The sequence below is a fragment of the Bos taurus genome, chromosome 19 (genome assembly GCF_002263795.3).
Source record: "Bos taurus isolate L1 Dominette 01449 registration number 42190680 breed Hereford chromosome 19, ARS-UCD2.0, whole genome shotgun sequence".
In the NCBI taxonomy this organism is placed as follows: Eukaryota; Metazoa; Chordata; class Mammalia; order Artiodactyla; family Bovidae; genus Bos; species Bos taurus.
The window spans coordinates 1453732-1474551 of NC_037346.1; positions in this window are offsets into that span (position 1 = coordinate 1453732).

Genomic DNA, 20820 nt, shown 5'->3' on the forward strand with positions numbered 1-20820 from the left:
TGGTGGGCTGCAATCCATGGGGTCACGAAGAATCGGACACGACTGAGCGACTTCACTTTTCACTTTCATGCATTGGAGAAGGAAATGGCAACTCACTCCAATGTTCTTGCCTGGAGAATCCCAGAGACAGGGGAGCCTGGTGGGCTGCCATCTATGGGATCGTACAGAGTCTGACATGACTAAAGCAACTTAGCAGCAGCAGCATACTCTTCATCAATGCATCTGTTGAGGGATAACTAAGTTGCTTCCATTTCTTGGTCATGGTAAATAATGCTACTGTTAGGGGAAGCACACTGACTGAAACCATCCACCTTGGCCAAGCACCATAGTAACTATTTGCATAAATTGTTTTACAGTAAGGAACATGAAACTAATAAGCCACCACCAACCAGAAGAGTTCAGGAAAGGTCAAAAGGAGACACCACATGTCCAATCACCTCCCAGAATCCTTCTCTCTGGCATCCACCTTGGCTGAACAAGGTGTGCACCACCAGGAAGGATTCCGAGTCAGAATAATTAGCTAAAGACAACCTGGAAACTAATCCCATCACCATAAACCCTGAGACTGTGAGTCAAGTGGCAGAGCTGTTCTCCTGGTTTCCCTTACTCTACTGCTCTCCACCCAGGTGCCCATTCCCAATAAAATCTCTTGCTTTGTCAGCACATGTGTCTCCTCGGACAATTCATTTCTGAGTGTTAGACACAAGCCCAGTTTCAGGCCCTGGAAGGGGTCCCCCTTCCTGCAACACTGCTATGAACATTGGGATGCATATATCTTTTCTATATATTGTTTTTATTTTTTCCAGATATATACCCAGGAGTGAAATTGCTGTATCACATGGTAGTTCGTTTTTAATATTTCGAGGACTATCTGTACTGTTTTCCATAATACTGTGACAATTTACATTCCAACTGTGTGCTAGGGTTCCATTTTCTACACATCCTCATGAATGTTAATTATTTATTGTATTTTTGACAATAACCATTCCAATAGGATGGGGTGGCAAAGAATCAGACACAACTGAGTGACTGAACTGAACTGAATTGCGATAGGTGTGAGGATATGGCTCATGATTTTGATTTGAATTTCCCTGGTAATTATGTTGAGCATCTTTCTTGTGCATATTGGTAATCTGTATGTCTTCTTTGGATAAATGCCTATTTGGATCTTCTGTTGATTTTTAATCAGACTTTTGTTTTCTTTGCTGTTGTGTTGTATGAGATGTTTGTGAATTTTAAATACTTATCCCTTATCATATACATGTTTTGCAAAAGTATTCTCCCATTCAGGAATAGACCTTTTACATGTTGATGATGGTTCCCTTCACTGTGCAAAAGCTTTTAATTTGATTAGGTCATATCTGTTTATCTTTGCTGTTGTATCCATTGCCTGAGGAGACACATACAAATAAATATTGCAAAGATCCATGTCAGTGAGCATATTGCCTATGTTTCCTTTTGGAGTATTATTGTGTCAACCCTTAAATTTAGTTTTTTTTTTTTTTTTTTTTTAACCCATTTTGAAACTGTTTCTGTATATGGTGTAAGAAAATATTCTAATTGTATTTTTGGTATATATCTGTCCAATATTCCCAATATTACTTATTGAAAATACTGTCTTTTCCCCATCATGCACTCTTGCATCCTTTATTATAGATTACTTGAAGATATATGTGTGGCTTACCTCTAGATTCTCTAACCTCTGTTATATGGATCTATGTGGCTTTTTTGTACCAGTACCATACTCTTTGATTACTTTACATGTGTATTGATAGTATAGTCTGAAATTGGGGAGTGTGATACTTCCAGCTTTGTTCTTAGTCACTCATGATGTTTAGCTATTCAGGTTTTTTGCAGTTCCATACAAATAGTAGGATTATTTGATCTAGGTCTGTGGAAATGTCATCGGTATTTTGATAGGGATTGCATTATATCTGTATTTGTATCATCTTCAGTTTAATTAATTAATGTCATATGTTTCACAGCATAAGTCTTTCATATCCTTTATTAAAGATATTCCTAGGTATTTATATTTTTTATTCAATTGAAAATGGAATTTATTTTTGTTTTCTATTTTTGGCCATTCATTATTATTGTATAGAAGAGAAACAGATTTCTGTACATCAATTTTGTATCCTGAAACTTTATTCAATTCATTTAGTAATGCTAACAACGTTTTGGTGGAGACATCAGGGTTTACTATAAATAGCATTATATAATCTGCAAATAGTGACATTTTTACTTCTCTTCTAGTTTGGATGCCATTAATTTTTGTTTCTTGTTTAATTGCTGTGTCTATGATTTTCAATATCATGGTAATAAAAATGGCAAGAGTGAAAATCTTTATCTTGTTCCTGATATGGCAGGGGTAGGGGGAAGTTTTCATCTTTTCACTATTGGGTAAAATATTAGTTGTGGGTTTGTCATAAATGGCTTTTTTTTCTGTTGAGATAGGTTCCCTTGTACCAACTCTGTTGAGATTTTTGTCATGATTCAGTGTTGAATTTTGTCAAATAATTTTTCTCTGTTGACATAATCATTTGATTTATTATTTTCCATTCTGCTAATGCTGTTCTTGTTGTTTGGTCATTCAATTTTGTCCCAATTTTGTGACCCCATGTACTGCAGTGTGCCAGGCTTCCCTGTCCTTCACTATCTCCCCAAGTTTGCTCAAATTCATGTCCATTGAATCAGTGATACTATTCTGTCATCCCTTTCTCCTCCTGCTGTCAATCTTTCCCAGCATCAGGGTGTTTTCCAATGAACCAACTCTTCTCATCAGGTTTTCAAGTACTGGAGCTTCAGCATCAGTCCTTCCAATGAACATTCAGGGTTGATTTCCTTTAGGAATGACTGGTTGCTCTTCTTGCTGTCCAAGGTATTATCAAAAGTCTTCTCTAGCACCACAGCTCCAAAGCATCAGTTCTTCAGCACTCAGACTTCTCCATGGTCTAACTCTCACATCTGTGCATGACTACCACAGAAACCATAGCATTGACCGGATGGAAGTTTGTCAGCAAAGTGGTGTCTCTGCTTTTTAATACACTAAGTTTGTCATAGCTTTTCTTCCAAGGGGCAGGCATCTTTTAATTTCATGGATGCAGTCACCATCTGCAGAGATTTTGGAGTCCAAGAAAATAAATTGGGTCACTCTTCCCAATTTTTCACTATTTGCTATAAAGTCATGGGACCAGATGCCATGATCTTAGTTTTTTAAATGTTGAGATTTAAGCCAGATTTTTGCTCCCGTCTTTTACCTTCATCAAGAGGCTCTTTAGTTCCTCTTCACTTTCTGTCATTAGGGTGGTATCAACTGCATATCTGAGTTTATTGATATTTCTCCTGGCAATTTTGATTCCAATTTGAGCTTCACTCAGCCTGGCATTTTGCATGATGTATTCTGCCTATAAATTGAATAAATCACCTGTTAATGCAAGAGACATAAGAGACATGTGTTTGATCCCTGGGTGGGAAAGATTCCCTTGCGGAGGGCATGGCAATCCACACCAGTATGCTTGCCTGGAGAATCCCATGGACAGAAGAGACTTGTAGACTACAGTCCATGGAGCCACGAATAGTTGAACATGACTAAGTGACTAACACTTTAACACTTTCACTTTATTGCTTTGGATGAAGTAGTGTTATTCTTGATTATAATCTTAGATTATAAGATTTTAATACTCTAGTTAAAAGATAAAAATGAAACTGATGAAACTATCAGTAGTAATGATCTCAATGACTTATCTTTGTGATGTTACAAACCAGAATTGCCACTAGTTTATTAATTTGATAGCAAGAGAAAGAAACAACACACAGTATCTTAAGAAACATTTGATTTACAGATACTGGTAATGATCACGGAGATCAAGAATGACAGACTTGATCTTAATAGGATACTAACAGGAAACATGCTGAGTTACTTTCCACTCACTTTTCTTAAGAAACAAGACAAACTAGTCTGCCACTATTTGCAAGTAATTTATCACATGTTTAAAACATATATATCAAGGAAAGGACAAAATTCAGTGTTTGAGTAAGACCCAAATATCCTCTGGCCCTCATTCTGTAGCAGGCATTTTAGCTTGAGTAGTTTCCCCATAAAGACTGGAAATCTATGTTTTTTTTTTTTTTTTTTTTTTATGAGAACAATTAGAATATATCTGTAGTCAACTAGCCTGATCCTCAAATATCCTTATTGCATAAATTCAATTTTTAGTTTTTTTTTCATTTATTTAAGTATTTTTTTTTAATTTTTAAACTTTTTATATTGGAGTGTAGCCAATTAAAAATGTTGTGATAATTTCAGGTGCACGAAGCATACATATACATTTATCCATTCTCCTACAAACTCCCCTCCCATACAGGCTACCACATAACACTGAGAAGTCTTCCGTGCGCTATACAGTAGCTAATTTAGTCTTTGGTACATGTCTCAGATTTCCAGTTCTGCCAATATAATAGACTAGATAATCAGAAAATGTCTTCACTAAAAACTCCTAGAAAATCTATTAAAAATATATTGAAAGTCCTATAAACTAATAGCTAAATTCTAAGAAAATGAGGAAAATTTTTCAGAAATTACATATAAAGAGAATACTATAAACTACAAATGTAAGTAGGGGAGCAGAAATTGAAACTTCCTTAGGAGGCAAGTCTCAAGAATCTGTGTTTTACTCACATTTTATTACCAAAATAGATTAAACCTTGGACCAATGGGAAACAGGTCCCTATGACTCCTATATAAAGCTGAGACTCTTGACATTTGGATTAGTAGAATTACCAAAAACACTTTGTATCTGCTTGGTATTTGAATGAAAAAAAAAAAAAAGAAACTGGTTTCCTTTAAACTTCATGATTGTGAAACTATGACACATGAATTTTAAGTTCAAATGTATACACCTGAAAGGTGTGTGAACTTTTTATTTATTTATTTTAAATTTTATTTTTTTAACTTTACAATATTGTATTGGTTTTGCCATATATCAACATGAATCCGCCACAGGTATACACGTGTTCCCCATCCTGAACCCTCCTCCCTCCTCCCTCCCTGTACCATCCCTCTGGGTCATCCCAGTGCACCAGCCCCAAGCATCCAGTATCCTGCATCAAACCTGGACTGGTGACTCATTTCATATATGATATTATACATGTTTCAATGCCATTCTCCCAAATCATCCCACCCTCTCCCTCTCCCACAGAGTCCAAAAGACTGTTCCATACATCAGTGTCTCTTTTGCTGTCTCATATACAGGGTTATTGTTACCATCTTTCTAAAATCCATATATATGCGTTAGTATACTGTATTGGTGTTTTTCTTTCTGGCTTACTTCACTCTGTATAATAGGCTCCAGTTTCATCCACCTCATTAGAACTGATTCAAATGTATTCTTTTTAATGGCTGAGTAATACTCCATTGTGTATATGTACCACAGCTTTCTTATCCATTCATCTGCTGATGGGCATCTAGGTTTCTTCCACTGTTAAAATCAATTCCAGTTTTAATCTTTCAATCCTCTGTCAGTTCAGGAGCTCAGGGTAGCCCTATTTAGCAGGATATGGCAGGCCTAATGCGATTTTCAAAGAAATATAAAAACTATCATTTTCTTATTAAGCTTTTTCATAATTTGTTTACTTGATCTGTATCAAAGACAGGTACATTATTATTTAATTTATTAAAATCCAAAGCCATCTACAAAATTAATAAAAATCAATGGTCCTGAGGATTGAGAGAACAGAGTTCTAATTTCTATTTTGCACAACACAAAATGTTGCCCTTAGATGTGTCACTTTACTCCATGGGATTTTCATTCAAGAATGGAAAAGCTGGAATAAAGTAATTTCATTTTCATTGAAGTCATTTCCAGTTATGTAAATCTATATATAGTAATGATATTAAATGTGAATCCAGACAGAGACCTTTGAAATTCCTCTCTTTTACTGAATCTTTTAAAACAATCAGTACCTATGGAAAAAATCATATTGAAGCATCATAGAGAAGAGTTCTGACAAAATGTGGTTCACTGAAGGAGGGAATGGCAAACTACTTAAGTGCTGTTGCTGTGAAAAGCCTATGAACAGTATGGAAAGGCAATAAGCTGTGACACTGGAAGATGAACCCCTCCCCCCCACCCCAGGTCAGAAGGTGTTCAATACAAATTTGGCCATTACAAATTGTTTCAGAAAGAATGAAGAGGCTGGGCCAAATCAGAAACAATGCTCAGTTGTGGATGTGTCTGGTGGTGAAATGGCAACCCACTCTAGTACTCGTGCCTGGAAATTCCCATGTACAGAGGAGACTGGTGGGCTGCAGTCCATGGGCTCACTACTTGACACGTGTCTTGTAGTCACGTGTCAAGAATCGGACACGACTGAGCGACTTCCCTTTCACTTTTTACTTTCATGCATTGGAGAAGGAAATGGCAACCCACTCCAGTATTCTTGCCTGGAGAATCCCAGGGATAGGGGAGCCTGGTGGGCTGCCGTTTATGCATCGCACAGAGTCAGACACGACTAAAGCGACTTAGCAGCAGCAGCAGGTGTAAAGAATAATATTGCTTAGAAACCTGGAATATTAGATCCATTAATCAACATAATTTGGAAGTTATCTAGCAGGAGATAGCAAGAGAGAATACTGACATTTTAGAAATCAGTGAACCAAAATGGACGAGAATGGGCAAATTTAATTCAGATGACCATTATATCTACTAGAGTAGGCTACCGCTTCTAGAACTGACACCAAAAAAAAAAAAAAAAAGTCCTTTTCATCTTAGGGGATGGGAGTTCAAAAGTAGGAACTCAAGAGATACCTAGAGAAACAGGCAAATTTGGCCTTGGAGTACAAAATAAAGCAGGGGAAAGGCTAATAGAGTTTTGTCAAGAGAACACACTGGTCACAGAAAACACTCTCTTTCAATGACACAAGAGATGACTCTACACATGAACATCACCAGATGGTCAATACTGAAGTCATATTGATTATATTCTTTGCAACCATAGATGGAGAAGCTCTACACAATCAGAAAAAAAAAAACAAAACCAGGAGTTGACTGTGGCTCAGAGCATGAACCAGAGAAGGCAATGGCACCCCACTCCAGTACTCTTGCCTGGAAAATCCCATGGATGGAGGAGCCTGGTAGGCTGCCATCTACGGGGTCGCACAGAGTCGGACATGACTGAAGCGACTTAGCAGCAGCAGCAGCAGAGCATGAACTCTTTATTGCACAATTCAGACTTAAACTTAAGAAAGTAGAGAAAACCAAAGGCCATTCGGTATAATCTAAATCAAATCCCTTATGATTCTACAAAGGAGGTGGTGAATAGATTCAAGATATTAGATCTAGTAGACAGAATACCTGATCAACTATGGACATAGGTTTTTATGGACATTGTACAGGAGGTGGTGACCAAAACCATCCCAAAGGAAAAAAAATGCAAGAAGGTAAAGTGGTTGTCTGAGTAGGCTTTACTAATAGCTGTGAAAAGAAGAGAAGCAAAAGGAAATAGAGAAGGGAAGTGAAAGTCCTCTCAGTTGTATCCAACTCTTTGCAACCCCATGGACCGTAGCCTGCTAGGCTCTTCTGTCCATGAAATTCTCCAGGCCAGAACACTAAAGTAGGTATTTGTTCCCTTCTCCAGGGGATCTTTCCAACCCAGATATTGAACCCAGGTCTCCTTCATTGAGGGAAGATTTTTACCATCTGAGCCACCAGGGAAGCTGGTGAAAGAAAGGGAAAGCCATAACCAACTGGATGCAGAGTTCCAGAGAATAGCAAGAAGATAACAAAGGCTTCTTAAGTAAAAAATGCAAAAAAAAAAAAAAAAAGAGGAAAGCTATAGAATGGGAAAGACTAGAGATCTTTTCAAGAAAATTAGAGATATCAGGGGAATATTTCATTTAAGGATGGGTACTAGGATAGAAACAGTAAGGACCTAAAAGAAGCAGAAAAGATTGAGATGAAGTGACAAGAATACACAGAAGAACTATACAAAAAAGGTCTTAGTGACTGGGATAACCATGATGTTGTGGTCACTCACCTAGAATCAGACATCCTGGAGTGTGAAGTCAAATGGGCTTTAAGAAGCATAACTATGAACAAAGCTGGTGGAGGTGATAGAATGCCAGCTGAACTATTCAAAACCCTAAAAGACGATGCGGTTAAAGTGCTGCACTCTGTATGTTACAAAATTTGGAAAACTCAACAGTGGCCACAGGACTCGAAAAGCTCAGATTTCATTCCAATTTCAAAGGAGGGCAATGTAAAGAATGTTCGATTTACTGCTCAACTGCACTCATTTCACATGCTAGTAAGGTCATGCTCAAAATTCTTCAAGCTAGGCTTTGGCAATCTGTAAATCATGCAAAGATGGGCTCGATAAAGAACAGAAATGGTATGGACCTAACAGAGGCAGAAGATATTAAGAAGAGGTGGCAAAAATCACAGAAGAATTCTACAGAAAAGATCTTCACGACCCAGATAATCACGATGGTGTGATCACTGACCTAGAGCCAGACATCCTGGAATGTGAAGTCAAGTGGGCCTTAGGAAGCATCACTATGAACAAAGCTAGTGGAGGTGATGGAATTCCAATGGAGCTATTTCACATCCTGAAAGATGATGCTGTGAAAGTGCTGTACTCAATATGCCAGCAAATTTGGAAAACTCAGCAGTGGCCACAGGACTGGAAAGGTCAGTTTTCATTCCAATCCCAAAGAAACGCAATGACAAAGAATGCTCAAACTACCGCACAATTGCACTCATCTCACATGCTAGTAAAGTCATGCTCAAAATTCTTCAAGCAAGGCTTCAGCAATACATGGACTGTGAACTTCCAGATGTTCAAGCTTGTTTTAGAAAAGGCAGAGGAACCAGAGACCAAATTGCCAACATCCGCTGGATCATGGAAAAAGAAAGAGAGTTCCAGAAAGACATCTATTTCAGCTTTATTGACTATGCCAAAGCCTTTGACTGTGTGGATCACAATCAACTGTGGAAAATTCTGAAAGAGATGGGAATACCAGAGCATCTGACCTGCCTCTTGAGAAATTTGTATGCAGGTCAGGAAGCAACAGTTAGAACTGGACATGGAACAATAGACTGGTTCCAAATAGGAAAAGGAGTACGTCAAGGCTGTATATTGTCACCCTGTTTATTTAGCTTATATGCAGAGTACATCATGAGAAACGCTGGACTGGAAGAAGCACAAGCTGGAATCAAGATTGCCAGGAGAAATATCAGTTACCTCAGATATGCAGATGACACCACCCTTATGGCAGAAAGTGAAGAGGAACTAAAAAGCCTCTTGATGAAAGTGAAAGAGGAGAGTAAAAATGTTGGCTTAAAGCTCAACATTCAGAAAATGAAGATCATGGCATCTGGTCCCATCACTTCATGGGAAATAGATGGGGAAACAATGGAAACAGTGTCAGACTTTATTTTTTTGGGCTCCAAAAACACTACAGATGGTGACTGCAGCCATGCAATTAAAAGACGCTTACTCCTTGGAAGGAAAGTTATGACCAACCTAGATAGCATATTCCAAAGCAGAGACATTACTTTGCCAACTAAGGTCCGTCTAGTCAAGACTATGGTTTTTCCAGTGGTCATGTATGGATGTGAGAGTTGGACTGTGAAGAAAGCTGAGTGTCGAAGAATTAATGTTTTTGAACTGTGGTGTTGGAGAAGACTCTTGAGAGTCCCTTGGGCTGCAAGGAGATCCAACCTGTCCATTCTGAAGGAGATCAGCACTGGGATTTCTTTGGAAGGAATGATGCTAAAGCTGAAACTCCAGTACTTTGGCCACCTCACGTGAAGAGTTGACTCATTGGAAAAGACTCTGATGCTGGGAGGGATTGGGGGCAGGAGGAGAAGGGGACGACAGAGGATGAGATGGCTGGATGGCATCACTGACTCGATGGACATGAGTCTGAGTGAACTCTGGGAGTTGGTGATGGACAGGGAGGCCTGGTGTGCTGTGATTCATGGGGTTGCAAAGAATCAGACCCTACTGAGCGACTGAACTGAAGTGAACTGAAACCAAGAACTTCCAGATGTACAAGCTTATCTGTCTCCTGAGAAACCTATGTGCAGATTAGGAAGCAATAGTTAGGATCAGACTTGGAACAACTGACTGGTTCAAATTGGGAAAGAGTAACAAAGCTGTATATTGTCACCCTGCTTATTTAATTTATATGTAGAGTACATCATGCAAAATGATGTTTGGATGAAGCTCAAGCTGAAATTTAGATTTCCAGCAGAAATATCAACAACCTCAGATATGCAGATGATACCACTCTAATGGCAGAAACTGAAAAGTAACAAAAGAACTTCATGATAAAGGTGATAAAGGAGAGTGAAAAAACTGGCTTAAAACTCCACGTTCAAAAAACTAATGTAATGGCATCTGGTCTTCATGGCAAATAGTAGGGGAAGAAGTGGAAACAGTGACAGATTTTATTTTCTTTGGTTCCAAAATCACTGCTGACAGTGAGTGAGTCATAAATTTAAGAACAGATTATAGGTTTTTCTATTAAATCCTAGTTTTTGTGATATAGACAAATCAATTTTTTTTTGTTGAGCAATCACGATACAATGGTATTGAGTAATAGTTACACAATCACAGCAGTAAAAGATGCTTATCTTTTAAAAAGAGTTTTCACAATCAATAGCCAGACAAAAAATAAAAGATAATTACAGTTGGAAGTCATAATTGGAGCATGATTTACTTAACAATATAAAATAACTACATACAATTTGTGGGCTCAAGCAGATTGATGTGGGAAGTGGAAATGCATACATGCACATGTTTTCATCTGCCCAACCAGTCTATGTCTTTTGCTCAGTACATTTAATCCATTTACATTTAAGGTAATTATTAATATGGAGATCTCCTGCAGAAGGGAATGACAATCCGCTCCAGTATTCTTGCCTGGAAAAGTCCATGGACAGAGGAGCCTGGTGGGCTATAGTTCATCGGTTCGCAAAGAGTTGGACACAAGAGAGTAACGAACAACAACCACAACCACATCAATATGCATGATCCCATTACCATTTTCTTAATTGTTTTGGGTTGATTTTCTGTAGATCTTTTCCTTGTCTTGTGTTTCCTGAGAGAAAAGTTCCTTTAGCATTTGTTGCAAGGCTGGTTTGTTGGTGCTGTATTCTCTTAACTTTTGCTTGTCTGGAAATCTTTTGATTTCTCTATCAAATCTGAATGAGAGTCTTGCTGGGTAGAGTATTCTTGCCTGTAGGTTCTTCCTTTAATCACTTAATATTTTATCTTTGTCTTTAATTTTTGTCAGTTTGATTACTATATGTCTCAGTGTGTTCTTCCTTAGGTTTATTATGACTGGAGCTCTCTGTGCTTCCTGGATTTGGTTGACTATTTCCTTTTCCATGTTAGGGAAGATTTCAGCTATTACCTCTTCTTATATTTACTCATGTCCTTTATTCCTCGTCTTCTTCTTCTGGGACTCCTATAATGCAAATGTTGACACACTTAATGTTGTCCCAGTGGTCTCTTAGTCTGTCTTCACTTCCTTTCATTCTTTTTCTCTATTCTGTTCTACAGCAGATATTTCCACCATTTTGTCTTCCAGGTCATTTATCTGTTCTGTTTCAGTTATTCTGCTCTTGTTTCCTTCTAGTGTATTATTCACCTCTGTTTGTTCTTTAGTTCTTACAGGTCTTTGGTAAACATTTCTTTCATCTTCTCCATTGTTTTCCTGAGTTCTGGATCATTTTCACTTTGTAATTCTGAGTTATTTTTCTGGAAGTTTGCCTATCTCAACTTCATTTAGCTGTTTTTCTGGGGATTTATCTTGACCCTTAATCTGGGACATAATTTTCTTCTTTTTCATCATGACTAACTTTCAGTAATATGATCTTTGTTTTAGACACTGTGAGACTGTGCTTTTTTTTTTTTTAACTTATTCTGTCTGCTCTCTGATAAACAAGGCTAAATGGCTTGTGTAAACTTCCTGATGGGAGGCAGTGGTGATGGGAACAACTAGGTATTGCTCTGGTGGTCAGGGCCTTGCTCAGTAAAGCTTTATTCCAACTATCTGCTGATGAGTGAGGTTGTACTCCATCACTGGTAATTGGCCTGAGGTGACCCAGCTCTGGGGTCTATGGTAGGCAGTAATGGTGAACTCCAAGAGGGTTTATGCCAAGGTGGGGAATCATCCCTGTGGTGAGCCCCTGCCAATCCAGGCCTCCACAGGAGACCCTCCAACACTTGGTAGTTGAAGATGAAGGCATTGATAATAAGAAGAAACGTTTTTACGTTTATTAAGTACAGTCACTTTAGATACATTATGTAATTTGTTTCCTGTAACAAAACTGTAAAGTGGGAATATCATGTCTATTTTCTGTGGAAGAAAACCAAGGCACTGGTTCAAGGTCATGGCATGATTTTAACCTGTGTCTATTTGAGATCAAAGACTCTGATACTGACCACTTCACTGCCTCCCTAAAGACCCCAGAGAGGCACTCCTTCCACTGCTTTTCACCTGACACCTAAGGTTGTCTTTCTCTTATCTTATTATTCTTTAGCATCCAGGTTCACTATTGTGTTTACTATTGAAGGGTTTTGCTATGGTGATTAAGGACCTAAAGCTGATAATTACCCTATGATTTACAAGCAGCACAGTGGCTGATACTTCCCAAATATTGCTGTACAAATATTACCCGTATGCTGTGTCAGCTTTTTACTCACCTTGAGAGCAATCTCCCCTTAGTTTTATGGCACATTAAGTCTCATTTTGGAATGAATTGGGTTTGTAGGAGTGGAATTGGTTACATTAGAGTAAAAGAGGAAACAGCAGGGAGGGATGACTGGAAAGTTATACAATAGAAGCATTAGAAGAAAGGAAAGAAGAGGGTAGGAATGGGGTAGAGAGCTTTAAAGGAGAGTTTTAAAATAATAAACTAGTAGAAGTTTGGTGACACTCTGGGGGAAGAAGAGAAAAGTTAATGTTTATTATATGTCCACGTGTCTCCTTGTAACTTTAAACCAGATACTGCACTGAACTGGACTCCTCTTGAAATCTTTCAACTTGCCTTCCACATGCTTCACCATTATTCAATGCCATTAAGGCAAACAGCAAAGGGAAAATGATGAAGAGAGGCATAAGCATCATGTGCCAAGCACTTAACATACTTATATCAGTTTTAAGTGAGTGCTTTCTCTGCTAACTTTTTAGCCACTTAAGACTAGAAGACATCTTGTATGTCTTGGTATATCAAATTCTGGAATGGAACTCTAAACATTTGTTTATTCAAAGGAAAATGTGATTATATTGAGCAGAAAAATTCTATAGAAGAGCTGGCAAAACTGTATTCTTGGTGAAAATTTCAGTAGCCATTCAAACGTAGTTTCACTTACTAAGGGCACAGAATTTGGTCAGAGTCTTTTTCTTAATCTATTGATTTTTAGGTTGATTTGTGTTACAGGTGTGAAATTACTTTATAATACTTAGTACAAGAAATACAGTATATCATCTATTTATTGTTATAAAGGGGTCTATGGTATATAATAAGTGAAAAATGCAAGATGGAGAAAAAGTGTTTGAAAAGAGAGTATACAAACAAATGTGCTGGATTTACATTTTTTTTTAAATTGATATGTTAAAAAACTAAAATGGTAACCTAATGGAAGGGAAAAAATTATAGGGGACAGAGATTAAAGCTAGAAATCTTGCTTTATATGCTTGATCTTGGGGTCAAATTTTTAACATAATCAAAAAATAAAATTTAAATAGCAATTACAAAAAATAACAATCACAATGAAATAAAGGAACCTGGCTGTGTATTGAGTGGGTAGCATAGCCAGCAAGGAAAAGAAGAATTATTTTGCAAAATTTAAAACATTTATTATGCCAAATAGATCTCTAAAGAGATTCATCCGAAGAGAGTAAGAGTAATAATTAAAAAAAAAAAAAAATCTCAGTACATGACTTTGGGGTAGCATTGGTGTCTGTATTCTGAGATGACTATCAATTTTGGAATTTACATAATTAGAAATTAAATTAATGATACTAGGAATGAAGACTTTTGACATGAGAGAAAGATAAATGTATAGATGTAAGATTGATGAGATTAAGTTAAAACTTAATTGTCTACATTTTAATTGGAAATATAAACTTATAATGTGCTTTATCTTTAAATACAAACATGAGAAATTAATATGCATGTAAATCTGTAAAAAGACACATATGTACATATATAACATATATCAATGTACATATGATACACATATGAAGTATATTTCCACCATAATTCTATCCATTAAAAAGGCCTGGAAACAATGGCCAACCCATGAGCAATGAACAAACCTACTACACAGATTATTTTCTTAAATACCAAGTTCTTTGACAAATTCTTGATTCTAGCTCCTGGACACAATCTGTACAAGATGAGCTTGTAATATTGAGGTTGAGCAGGGACCTGTGGGGCTCTTTGACAAAAAAGTCTTTTTTGTGCCCCATTTCTTAATTAGGAAATAGGCTTCATTCAGCCTCCATGATCTCTGAGTTCCAATGGGTAGGTTCAAACATTTTTTGCCGTTAAATATAGAGGAAAGGATAAAATTAGCTACTAGACTATTTCAAGACCATGATTTATAGCTGCAATAAAACTATAGACTTTAAAAAATGTTGTTTTTAAAGAAGCTATATTTTAAAAATATATTTGATATTTTATTAATAGGTGAATAAATGTTCATAATTATTGCATCTTTATTGCAGATTTTGCCTTTAGTAGTATAAAATAATCAGTTTGTTGCCATTTCATTTTTTTTACCTTGAATTCTACCGAGCTGAAATAAAAATTTTCACCTATACTTTCATTTTCCTGGTGCACTTCCCTTAAGTAGCATAGGTTTGAATTTTGTATTTTATATAGTATGTGAGTTTGGTGATGGGAATAATACCCATTTGCTTGTAGAATTTCAGCAAGAGTAAATGACTCAAACAAGAAAAATTAATATTATCCGCTCAACTATGACACAGTGAAGGGGAAGGACCTGACTACATACATTGTTGCTTCTTAAGAGATGGATATTCAAATGTGATGTGTGACCATCTGCATCAGAATCACCTGGGATGCTTTATAAAAAAGTAAGCTAGGAGCTCCATCGTCGACGTCAAGTGTGAATCTCTGAGGGATGGAGTCTTGAAGTCTGCATGTTCAACAAGTTCCATACGTGATTCCTATAGTCATTACAGCTTGAGAATGATTAGCCAAGAGAACATAAAAGTGCCACAAAATACATTCACCTGTAATTTACTTGGTTGATTTTAGGCAGAAAGCTTCCAAATGAACATGTTTTTGTGTGTGTGCAGGAAGACTGAAAGTGTTAATAAGAGGAAGTTGACAAGATCCATGAAAGAAAAATTTTCCTCAATATTGGAAAAGAAAGGTTAGTGTTCAAATTTGCCTTCTCCCTGATCTAGATTTTTCTCTCACCTTGTATAAATGTTTCCCATTTCTACCTCCCTTCCATCTTTAGTTACTGCTGTTCTAATGTTTATATTCCATGATCGTGGATTGTAAAACCAAGATTCTTTCAGATTTTTTTCAAAAAGGAAAAAACATATTTGAAATGAAAACAGTATGTTAACATGCTCTGATTACACAATCAAGGTTTTCTCTTTTATTATTCCATGCAAGAGTTTCAGTTTACCAAGCCAAATATCTCAGTACTTTTGCCATCAATCAATGAAGCTATAACATGTAATTAAATCATTGTGTACTTCTTCTCCCACTGAACACACATTTACTGACTTTTTAGGTTAATCTTTTAACTTAAAAGACTCAAAACATGTCAAACATATAATATAGTTGATGTATAATAACTAAATTGAACCTCTTCTCTGTGCCCCAGGCATTAGTAAGGTAATTTATTATTTATTCACTTTGTTTTATAGGTCATATTATTAAAATGGGACTCCGTGCCAGCTTCAAATGATATCTCAATTCACTGGTTACATTTGTAATGGAATTCTACATTTTTAACTTAGGAAATACTTCCCTTATGAAACAAAGTCTCCTAATATTACCAGTGGGCTAAAAATATGTAGATAGGGTGTGTAATTTCCTCAGTTCTGTTTCACCACAACAAAGATTTGAAAAGGCAGACTAGTGTTACGGCTCGGTTACAGCCCAGAGTTTTATTTGGCAAACAAAGGATAGTGTCAGCCCCAACTAGTCTTAGATTCCTCTTTTTATATGTTTGTCTCCTTCTTCCTGATTCTGCCTTATGCAAATTAGGGCTAACCAAGAAGGGGGCATGTTGGTTTCACCTGAGTTTCTCACTCTGGTCTCTGAATTTTTCCTTTGTTCCCATTTCATGGGCTTTTCCTTTTCTTTGTCTTTTAGCCACCACTATTTTGGACTCCTTTTCCACTTTCTAATTGCCTAATATTCCCCCCTCAAGAGATGGGGGGTACCCAATTCTTTGGGGATAGGGTCTTTGAGATCTCTCTGGCTACTTCCTGCTGAGCTGGGACAATGAGTGGTGTTTGGCCTTCCCCTCTGCTAGCCTCAAACTTCAGAATCCTTATAGCAGTGTCTGTCTAAGGGTGAGTGATAGGTATTTTCCATGGTCGACTGCAATTTTGTATACCCTTGTTGAAATAGCACTGCATTTTGTAGCATGTTGACCTGGGCAGAGACAAAATGAATTAAATAACTGGCAATGCATGGAACAATCATAAGCAGTATCAATATGGTAGATAACAATGGTTAATAGGGGCACTAGCCAACTTCAAATACCCTCTACTCAGGAGAATGATCCCCCAAAGAGAGATTGAAGCCACCCCAAGGACTCTTCAGCTTTGAGATCCTGTAGGATCTGAATGTTTCTCTTAAGTACTGTGAGACTTTCTTCAACTTGGTTGGAGGTATTTACCCAGAAACAACACATCTTATTTAAGATGGCTAAAGTCCCTCATTGTTCAGTGGTCAGGAGATCTATCGCCTGTCTCCTTTGGATTACAACCCTGCCAAGCTGAGTTGACTCTTTAGAGCTATCCTGAGAAAGCTTATACCCAGAAACTTAAATTCCGGGGTATTCATTAGGATGGTACTCCTCTGTAGTCCCGAATAGGTATCTGAGATATCCCAGGGGCTCACAGGTATATTGAGTGTCTTCTTCTGTTTCCTTCCATGGCTTGACTTGGGAGTAGTGAATCCAGGATTTGTGCTCTGGTACCTTGACTGCTGTCGGGGTAGAAAGAATTACAGAGTAGGGACCCTTCCATGTGGGCTGGAGTTGAGCCCTTGGAGACCCATCTTTCCAGACTTTAATTAGGACTTGAATCCCTGGAGCATATAGTGATGACTCTTTAGAATCTTTTGGGTATGGGTTGACACCACATAAGGGTATTTCCTATTGGAATTTCCCAATGGCCATGGTGTAAGACCAGAGGGTCTGAGCCTCTGGATCTAGAATGAGGTCATTGACAGAAAAGGTCTCCCATATAGCATCTCATAGGGACTGAGACCCACCTGTTCCTTAGAAGCAGTACAGCTATTGGCAAAGCCTCCTTCCATCTGAGGAAGTCTCCTGGGTTATCTTTTTTATCACTGATTAGAAAATGAACGTTCTGTTTAACCCTTCAAGACATTGCATAACTGAACTAAATGGACTTTTATAGAGCATCTAGCTTACACTTTAATTTTTACATATAAAGAAACTGAGAAATTTCTCTGCTCAAGGTCAAATTACAAGTGACCAAGTGCTCAGAAAAGTGTGAGTTCTTAGTCCAGTGTTGTATATGTTATGCCATGTTGCCAATGAGATATGTCAGGATATTATTGCTCATCTGTTAACAAAACTTTTTGGACCTATTGGTTCTTTAATCTGCTTACAAAAATTGATATGCTTGTGTTCCATAGTAAATTTCTTAGCTCCTCTATTTCTTTCATTTCTCTAACCTTTGTGAATCCCTATGGATGTTACCCTTGAAATAGATCCAAAATCTAAAAACTTGGCCTACTTCTAGGCCTCAGGAACTCTTGCTCTGATATTGTGATTTATAAGAAATATATATTTGGTATCCCTCTCATTTCTGTCACAGAGTTCCTAAAACCCTTGGAATTATCCTAAGCAATAAGAGTAATTAAAGTGGCTTTAGTTATATTAAAAAAAAAAAAAACACTTTTGGAAAACATTGTCATAGATAGGTTGGAACTTTCTGTTCACTCCTTCATTACTCAAGGTATGCAAGCACAGCCTGGAAAATCATCAATGGACACAACTACAGAAAGAGATTTAGCATTGAATAAATAGCTGCAGGGGTGGTTTGAGTGTGAATTTTAAAAACATACAACAAAAGACACTAAAAATCATTAAATTGGAAGAAAAGCTATGACATAACTGAAGAGCATACTAAAAAGAAAACATCACTGCCAGCAAACGTCTGTCTAGTCAAAGTTATGGTTTTTCCAGTAGGCTGAATGCCAAAAAACTGATGCTTTTGAACTGTGGTGCTGGAGAAGATTCTTGAGAGTTCCTTAAATAGCAAGGAGATCAACTAGTCAATCCTAAAGGAAATCAACCCCGAATATTCATTAGAAGGACTGATGCAAAGCTGAAACTCCAATAATTTGGCCACCTGATGTGAAGAACTGACTCACTGGAAAACACCCTGATGCTGGGAAAGACTGAAGGCAGGATAAGAAGGGGAGGATAGGGGATGAGATGGTTGGATGGCATCAGTGACTCAATGGACATGCTGCTGCTGCTAAGTCACTTCAGTTGTGTCTGATTCTGTGCGACCCCATAGACGGCAGCCCACCAGGCTCCTCTTTCCCTGGGATTCTCCAGGCAAGAATACTGGAATGGGTTGCCATTTCCTTCTGAGTTTAAACAAACTCAGGGAGATAGTGAAGGACAGGAAGCCTGGCGTGCTACAGTTCATGGGGTCTCAAAGAGCAGCAGCAGCAACATTATATTTCACCTCTTATGTAAAATTCATTAACCTCCATCATATATACAAAGTGCTTAAACAAAAGATCTCATTTTAATTCCTCCTTAACAATAATATTAGTGCCCACTTTTCATATGTATAGAGTGAAGACCAGTGATGTTAACAGGCATTATTCATAGTTAGCCAACAAATAAAAGATAGTGTGCAGACCAGGCCCCAAAATTTTTGATGCCAATTTGTGGTCGTATTTTTCGCTCATGCTCCTCTAAAGTCAAGATTTTCACTGACACTGAAGAATTCCAGGCCCTACCAAACGTACTTGGAAAACATCATTCTGGGAGGTTTACCTTTTCATATCCCCTCAAGCCTTGCTCTATGAGAAGCCTTTTATTCAGCCTACTTGCTGGACTACTGAGGCTATAAAGTGCAATAAGATTGTTGACTATACTTTCCTTTCCTGTAATGTGTAACTTTTTTGTCAATGTGTTGAAGCAATTCTGGATTTTCCATACACTTTATAAATTGTCACACCCTTGTCATTTTGTTTTCCAAATCTATTTACACGCCATGACTTTATGTTAAGCTTAGGTTACCAGCTCACAAATTTATTCTAAACTTAAGTTGAATATTTATTACTTATGATAAAATTGATGTTTTGCATAGTATTTCTCTGTTGTGATCTTTCATAAAGTACAATCATACCTGAGTCAGAACCTGGACCAATTAATTATTAATGAATAGAATAAAGATATTAATGTTTCTCTATAGCAAATGAGAGGCTACATTTTCTTCCCTCAATTATCACAGTAACTCCTGAATTTTGTTGCATTAATCAGTAAATTCCTACCTCACGACTACCATAGATTACATAATATTGAATATTAAAAGACTTTCAAAATCAAAGTCTATGTATGTATGTGTGGATATATGTATATAAATGCATTATATATATATATAAGAATACATGCAAAAATATGCATATATATATACACATATACACTCACATATGCATGCGTATGCACACACACATATAATGTGTTTTGCACTGATTTTTTTCATCAGCTCCACTATCCAGGAACCCTGTGAAGTAGGAAGATTCAGTATTAATCTTTTAGTTTTTTAAGAAATTAAGGCCTAGAGATTTTAAGTGACTTACCCGAGATCACAGAGCTGGTAAGCAGCAAAGCCAGGACTCAAATTCATATTTCACTGATGTGTCCACAAAAGCTGAATGCTCAGCAACTGACAATGATAGCCTCATGTATTTAGACCTTACTGTTGTACCAGGCACTTTGTGTGTATTATCTCATTTATTCCTCAAAACATCCTAGTGGAAGATACTAATCCACCTATTACATTAAAGACACAAACTATTACAGAGTAAAACAAAAAGAAAGAAAGAAATGAAAACAATAGTTAAACAATCCAGACTGGGAAAAGTAAATACCTCACCCACATGCTTTCTAAATTGCTTAGTGGTAATTTGAGCACATGTCTTCTGGTTCTCATTTCAGTTCTTCTTCAAATCTTATCTTCCTGATGTTCTTACTCCTTGATAAGAATAATAAAAGAAAAAAAAAAAAAAAGGTTGGCAGATGTTAGTTAAGTAAATATTGGCTTAAAGTAGAGATATCTGATTGCATCCCCTTTAATTCACCTTCCCTAAATTCCAAGCCCAACCAGCTTAACAAAGACCATTATATTGGCTGTGAATGAGACGCATGTGAATATAAGAGAAAGATGGATGAAAACTATAACTTGATACTCGAGTGCCTGGCATTTGATGTTTTAAAATTCCTGGTTGGCAAGTTTCATGAGTCACATATTGTATTTTCAAGTCATAATTTTGTGTATATTTATATTAGTAATTATTAAGTACCACTCATGTA